An 8,308-nucleotide genomic window follows, 5' to 3' on the forward strand; every position below is an offset into this window, starting at 1 on the left:
CTACGTTATACGCAGCTAGCGGGGACGTCGCGAGAACGTGCCCGCGGGTCTTGCAGACTCGATATCCGCCAGTGGCCCGCGATCATGGCACAGAAAGGCAGAACGGGGAGATGTCTATGTAAACAAGGCATTTCCCTGTTCTGCCTAGCAACATGAGAGGGATCTACTGCTCCCAGTGATTTGGCGCAGTGATCTCTGTCATGTTCTAGTGAGCCCATCCCTCCTACAGTTAGAAAACGCTGAGGGAACACAGTTAACCCTTGATCACCCCCTAGTGCTTAACCCCTTCCCTGCCGGTGGCATTTACACAGTAATCAGTGCATTTTTATAGCAATGATCGCTGTGTAAATGCCAATGGTCCCAAAATAGTGTCAAAAGTGTCCAATCTGACCACTGCAATGTCGCAGTCACGATAAAAATAACAGATTGCCACCATTACTAATAAAAAAAAATAATTCATAAAAATGCCATAAATCTATCCCCTATTTTGTAGATGTGATAACTTTTGCGCAAATCAATATATGCTTTTTGCATTTTTTTTTTTTTACCAAAAATATGTAGAAGAATACATATTGGCCTAAACTGTGGAAGAAATTAGTTTTTTTATATTTTTTTAGGGGTATTTATTATAACAAAAAGTAAAAAATATTGCTTTTTTTCAAAATTGTCGTTTTCTTTTTTTTGTTCATAGCACAAAAAATAAAAACCACAGAAGTGATCAAATACCACCAAAAGAAAGCTCTATTTGTGGGGAAAAAAGGACTTACATTTTGTTAGGGTGCAACGTTGCACGACTGCGCAATTGTCAGTAAAATGCGATGCAGTGCCGAATCACAAAAAAGGGTTTGGTCAGGAAGGGGGTAAATCCTTCCGGGGCTGAAGTGGTTAATGACACTTTCATATCATTATATGAGTGCCTTTTAGTGCAACAATAAGAAAGCTTATTTTTATATTTATTTTAGGTGCTTTCTAAAGTATAAGTAAACTCTCACTTTCTAAAACAACCCATTCAGTTTAAAATAGTAATGAAAGGCAAAAGATTTGTGCATATGTATATATAAAAGACATCATAAATACCTTTTTCCCACTTTTTTTAATAAGTGATCACATAATCTCTGTTCCCAGCTGCATAAGGAGCTCAGATGGCTGGGGGAGGAGAAACAGAATCACACGGATCTTCCCAGTGAATGGCTGTGCAGAGGGAGGCATGTCAACACAAGTCTGATCATTGAAGTAGAGTAGGTAGAGAACTGAGCACGATGTGCTCTTCTGCTTAGTGTGGTCAGTTTTTAATTGAAAAATAGAAACTGGAAGGAACAAGTACACGGTACAGCAGGCAATGAAATGTCGGGTTTACATATTCTTTAAAGAGAAGTTCCAGTCTAGGAAAAAAAATGTTAAGTCAGCAGCTATAATTACTGTAGCTGCCAACTTAGCAAGGATAACTTACCACAAATTTGTGGCAGTGTTGAATTGTAAGTCTGTTAACTCGCTGCACATTTTCACTGACAAGTTGTGCATTTGCAGAGCTTTTGAGGCACAAGTTCTAGTTGACACTTTTCCAATTTGTAGCAAATTTGCATGGCAAAGTCTCTAGCAAGAGCAAAGTTTCTGCGGTGAGTCTACAGCAAGAGCTCTGCAAATCTACAGCATGAAAATTCAGCCACAGTGCCCCCTGTGGTGGGATGACTATTGCACAACATAACTGAACCAGAACCCGCAGCAGACTTGCAGAATGTTTGTTGGTCTGGACTCATGCAATGTGGACTTTCTGCAATTGTGCAACAAACTTATGAAGCCTGCCAAGTCTAGCGATACCTTAGTAAGTCATTTTCAAACTTGCGGCAGAATTGCTTGCTATCTGGGTAGTTGGTAAGGTTGAATAAAGACAACAGTGAGTCCATTCAGTTCAAACTGTGTAGGTATGTATGTGTAGAAAAATCATTTCCCATATCCCCGTATATTATTTTTGTTAAGATGCACATCCAAGAGTCTGTCCAGGGATCCAGCAATGTCGGCACTCCGAGCCAATCAGCTTTTTCAATCAGATTCGGGTGCAGGCGCCGACATCTTAACTATGGGAAACCTCCTGTGAAGCCTTCACTGGTTTCCTGCTGTGCACGCACAAGTCACTCTGCACTTTCTGAATGGTCCCGTCATACCCAGGGAACTCCCGGCAAGTATCTGCTGTTGAAGCAATTCTCAAAATTGGTTTGGTTCTCTACTAGTTTCGCGGGTGACCGCTTCTTCAGGAGAACTAATCATGGGACAGCAGGCTGGAATGTTGTGCAATAGAATGAAATAAGACTAAAAGACAAGTATTTGGATAATAAAGGCCGCGGTTGTTTATTACTGGTTTCAAAATTGTACATAAAAACGTATCAAATACACATCCAATAAACTTAAGGCTAGCACAGCCACTACGACTCAGGCAGCAACAGCAAAATTCCCAACACATGAACGTTCACTTGTAAATGTATAACTTGTCCCCCTTTGTCCTTTGTTTTTGTTTTTTTTTTGTTTTTTTTACAAAGTTGACTTACCACATAACAACAACTGCGACAAACAAAATACATTAACATAACCGTAAAATATATATATATATATATATATATATATATATATATATATAAACACATTTTTATTTTTTTTATTCTGGGAGGGAGGGAGGGGAGAGAACACCCCAGCTCCTCTTCTGAGGCGAATGAGCCCCCTAAACGGAACCCTCCTTAAAGCGGGGTTCCACCCTAAAGTGGAACTTCCGCTGATCGGAACCCTCCCCCCATCCGGTGTCACAATTGGCACCTTACAGGGGGGAGGGGGGTGGAGATACCTGTCAAAGACAGGTATTTACACCCACTTCCGGGCATAGACTCCCATGGGAGTCTATGTCATTTCCTGTCCTGCCGCGCTGTCTGCCGGGACACACACGGGTCCCAGTGACAGCGCGGACAATTCCTATTGCGCTGCGCGACTCGCGCATGCTCGGTAGGGAACCGGGAAGTGAAGCCGATTCGCTTCACTTCCTGATTCCCTCACCTAGAATGGTGACGGCAGCAGCCGAGAGCCGAGTGATCGATCGGCCTCGGCTGCCGGCATCGCTGGAACCCGGGACAGGTGAGTGTCCATTTATTAAAAGTCAGCAGCTGTAGTATTTATAGCTGCTGGCTTTTAATATTTTTTTAGGGGGAATCCCTCTTTAAATAGCCCTAAAACAGCCCAGAAAGACTGGTTTAAACCAGTTCTTCCCGGGCTTTTTCATGTGCCTGAAGAGGGGTCACCTGTACCCCTCCTCAGTACACGTGACAAACAGCTGCTTCCCCGTGAGCCACAGGCTCTTCAGGGGAACTTAAAACAGCTGATCCAGCCGCTCTCCCATGAGGAAAAGGGGGGGGGGCAAGAAACTGCCCTCTCCCTTTTCCAGTCAGGCTACAGCAAGGCCCATGCGCAACCACTAGCCTGAACTAGGAGTCCCCCCCGCTACGTTTATGGCGGAACGCTCTCAAGGGGACATGTCTTGGATCCATTGGAACTGAACCGTTCCCTTTCCAATGCTTAACTGACTCTGGAGCAACATACAGGGGTCTTGGTATCAGGATTCTATTTAATTGGATTACCAATCCTCTACCCATAAGCTTCCATTACCCTTTGAAATTGTTCAGTTCCTGAATGGTTCCCTTATGTCCCCTGGAGAGTCGATATCTTGTATTATATATGGTAATTTTTTACCCTCAGACTCATTCATTCCCATTGTCAGCAGCACGGGGAACTCCTAGTTCGGGCTAGTGGTTGTGCATGGGCCTTACTGCAGCCTGATTAGTATTCCTGAAGAAGCGGTCATCCGTGAAACTAGTAGAGAACCAAACCAATTTTGAGAATTTCTTTTATATATCATTTTTTTGTCTGTTATCAGTACTGAGATAGTACATCACTTTTTTGAGTCTGGGATTAGAATTACTTCCAGCTTCAGCAACTGTTCCATCTTCCCACCATCATTCCCCATTTCTATATATCAATGTGGATAATGGTACTTTGTTAATTTTGAATAATTAAAATTCTATAGGAGGCTATGCTCTAAATTCAATATATCTTCTGGGACCTGTGTGTGTCCCAGAAGGAAGCAAGGGAAGGAGGAGGGTCCGGACATGCTTGGAGATCTCCGTGGTGATCTTACTCGGAAGTGGGAGCAAGTACCTGTCAAAACCAAGTATCTGTCCCCCCCCCCCAAAAAAAATATGCCAAATGTGTCAGGGGAGGGGGTAAGGGTGCGAACAAGCGGAGCCAGAGGCGGCTCTTTAATTAGGCAAATTAGGCGGTGGCCTAAGGCCTCGCTATCACAGGGGCCTCGCAGCTGCCTAATTTGGCCGACCCGCACACAGAGCATCACTTTTTGGGGAATGTCTCTCTCCCTAAGCGGAGATCCTCTCTGCTCTGGTAAATTACCTGCATTGCCAGGACCTTGCCTGTGTATCCAGGCTAAATCCTGCTGGTGCTGAGCCAAGTGGCTCCAGTGAATTCCCCAGCAGGGGGGCGCTAATGTGGGCACATCCACCCACAGCTTATGTGGGCTGTTTGGTTTCCAACGCACTGCAATCTGAACTCGGGGAGAGATGCTGGCTGTCTCCTCACCTCTGATGTCTACAGACAGGAAAAGGAGCTGACAGAAGGAGGATCCCTATCCTGCCTGTCAAGTTTCTCCAGCAATAGTGGGACTCCTGTCATATACCTGATCTTTCTCCTGCCTGTCAAGCCTCCCAGTAGTGGTGATACTTCTGTCCTAGCCCAGAATCACCCCTGATTCCATTGTCTCATCCACCACTGATACCTTGCTTTAATTATTTTTTCCATTATGGGCGTGAGTGGGGCCTCATGTCTAAGTTTTGCCTAGGGCCTCACAAAACCTAGAGCCACCTCTGAGCGGAGCTTCCCCTTTTGGGTGGAGCTCTGCTTTAAGCACTTATTTCTTGTACTTATTATTGACATATTTACTTTGTGTAAAGGAAGTGACATTCTGAACGTTATTTGCATGTCTATCCGATCAGAGCTTATAATACTGTAATACTTTTAATACAAGTCCTTATTTAAAAAACTTATTTTTATTTAAAATTTTATGAGTTAGATATGTTTTCATTACACTTGTATTCGAAGTTTAGAAGGAGACAACCTCTATAAACATCTCTATACAGTATGTAGATTATAAACTTTGGCCCCTTTCACACATAACGTCCGTTTTTGACAGACTCTGTTTGCTCAGCGGGGATCGCTCCGTTGATCCCCGCTGAGCCAGCGGATGACAGGTCTATCTACGCACACTGTGCAGAGACAGACCTGTCAGATCTTCGCTCTCCGCTATGAGGGATTGGATGAAAACGATCTGTCATCTGATATGATCCACCAGACGGATGGAAAATACGGTTTCCATCCATCTGAATTTAGCGGATCAAAGCAGAACGAATGAATCTGATGTCAACGGACATGTCACCGCTGACATCCGTCGCTATATAGAACTGTATGGAGCATCCGCCTAAAAAAACTGACAGGCGGACCTGAACGGTCCGCTTGTGTGAAAATGGCCTTCCTCTTCAAATAATCTTTGGGGGTTATTTACTAAAGGAAAATCCACTTTGCACTGCAAGTGCACTTGAAAATGCATTGAAAGTGCACTTGGAAGTAAAGTCGCTGTAGATCCAAGGGGGACATGCAAGGAAAATAAAAAACAGCATTTTAGCTTGCACATGATTGGGTGATAAAATCAGCAGAGCTTCCACTCATTTCAGATCTACACCTTAGATTTAGAGCGAGTGCACTTGCAGTGCAAAGTGGATTTGCCTTTCGTAAATAACCCCTTTGTAAAGAATCTTTGGGGGAAATTTACTAAAACTGGTGCACACAGAATCTGTTACAGCTGTGCATAGTAACCAATCAGATTCTAATGCCGGGCATACACGGTTCGCATTTCAAAAGAATTTTCTTTCAAAAATCGTATCTAAGACTTTTCGTACGAATTTCGCACTATTAGTGGGCTGCAGCAACAGCTGATTTTCGTGTGGAAATCAAATTTGAGGAATCGGACATATTGGAAATTTTTTGAAAAACAAATGAGAAATGTAATAAGAAAAGAAAATTTACGGAGAGAAAAGAAGATTCCCGGCCATGAAAATTCTTTTCTATAGCAACATGAGGTGAAATTGAAGGCTTGGCCAGCCGAATTTTCGAAAATCAATGGTGGCACCATCGGATCACAAAAAGAATGAACTTTCTGATTTTGAAAAGAAAATTTGTTCGAAATTCGACTGTGTATGGCCTGCATAACTTCTTTTTCAGTTGACAATTGACAATAAAACTCAGCAGCTGATTGGTTACCATGCACAGGTGCCCCAGATTCTGCGTGCATCAGTTTTATGTTCCTATAACTAGTTCTCAAACCTTGTGTAAATTCCATAAATTTTCTCCTGTTCTTTTTCAACAATTTGCCGATTTTATGATAAAAAATATATTTATTATGGAGTGGTAGATTGGCACTTGTATTGGTTAACCACCTCAGCTCTGGATAGTTGTACCCCCTTCATGACCAGGACAATTTTTGCTATTCAGCACTGTCCTACTTTAACTGGTAATTGCATGGTCATGCAACACTGTGTACACAAATGAAATTTATATCATTTTTTTTTACAAAAATAGATCTTTCTTTTGGTGGTATTTGATCACCACTGGGTTATTTATTTTTTATTATATAAACCAAAAAAGACCAAAAAAAACCTGCTCCAGTCACAAAGCGGTATCTTAGTATGCAGTTAAAAAAATATTTTTGAAATTCACTAAAAAAACACTACTAAAATACAGCATGTGCTATTTTCTGAAGTCATGGGGTATTTTAGCAGTGAAAGCCATGCTGGGTTGATGACATCACAAGGGGGGGGGGGGCAGGGATCACCCAGTAACACCGGGTGTCCCCACCCCTTCCTTTATTTAGCGGCTGGAGGCGGTAGAGCTGTCATGTGGCACGTGAGTCTTCTTTCGGTGCAGACCTCTCCTTTTTTTTTACCCCCGGGTCGGCAGCTGGCATTCATCATGATGGACGCTGGATCTACACCAGGGGACAGTTTTTTTTTCAATAATAAAGAACTTGTCAAAACCTGCCTCCTGTATTTTTTTACACTACACTTCTTCTTTTTTGGTGAATGAGTAGGGTATGTACCCCATACTCATTTGCATGGGGGGGGGAGCAGGATCTGGGGCCGTATTAGTTAAAGGGGGCTTGCAGATTCCAATAAGACCCCCCCGCCCACAGACCCCCAACCACTGGCCAAGGTTGAGACCCTTGTCCTCATCATAATGGGGACAAGGTGCTTTGGGGAGGGCGAGGCCAGAAATTTCACCAGACACACTGTGTTATCTGTAGGGTGGAACCCTAAACAAGGGTCTTGGTATCTTCTAAGTATGAGATTTTTTTTAGCTGCAGCATGGCGGCTAAGAGGATAGCACTGTAGTTTTGCACTACTAGGCTCCGTAGTACACTGCAAGCACACCCTCTGCATGGAGGTTGTATGTAATATGTACAGACTGAAAGAAAGGAGGGGGTGTGTTGCACTTCCTATATTAAAGTCCAATAGTGGGCTATCACAAAAAACAATCCATATTTCAATACTATCATAGAAACAGCAAAAAGTGCAATCGTGCTTGAACAAACAAACAAAAACTAGTGGATCAAAGTGCGTCTGTGCATAGTATATATAAAATGTGTGCATAACATTAGATATATAAAAATATTACGTAAATAATATAAGTGGCACCAACAATGGTGCTGTGATGAAAACTACAAGTGCATGTAACCGAAGATTAATATAAGTGAAATACACGTAGCAAACCAATAAATAAAAACAGCAGCAGCAAAAATAAAAAATAGAAAAAATAGCAGCAGCGACGATTATAACTGATAAAAGTGACCCATACATATTCCAATCGTGAAAACTGCAGTGTAATAACACCATCAAATAGTGAAGTGCAGAATGTGCCAAGCCAACTCTCTTCCGTACGGGTGGTTTTCTGTGTAAATGCTGATCACACTAGGTAATTACCTTACTGCTGTAAGGTATACAGCAAAGAAATAGCCTTTTAAAAGGAACACCGGGAGATGGATGGAGAGGGGACTTCACATTTCTCTAGCGTCACCATATATCATCCGATTCCTCCGTGAGTACTAGCAACATGTATACTCAAGGAATAGACAAAAGGAATCCACCATAGTGTAGTATGTTAAAAAATTAACGGCTTTATTAAACAAAAAGTAAAACTACTCACAAAGGTG

The sequence above is a fragment of the Lithobates pipiens genome, unplaced genomic scaffold, assembly GCF_037356315.1.
Source record: "Lithobates pipiens isolate NorthernLeopardFrog02 unplaced genomic scaffold, aLitPip1_a1.2 Scaffold_18, whole genome shotgun sequence".
Taxonomy (NCBI): domain Eukaryota; kingdom Metazoa; phylum Chordata; class Amphibia; order Anura; family Ranidae; genus Lithobates; species Lithobates pipiens.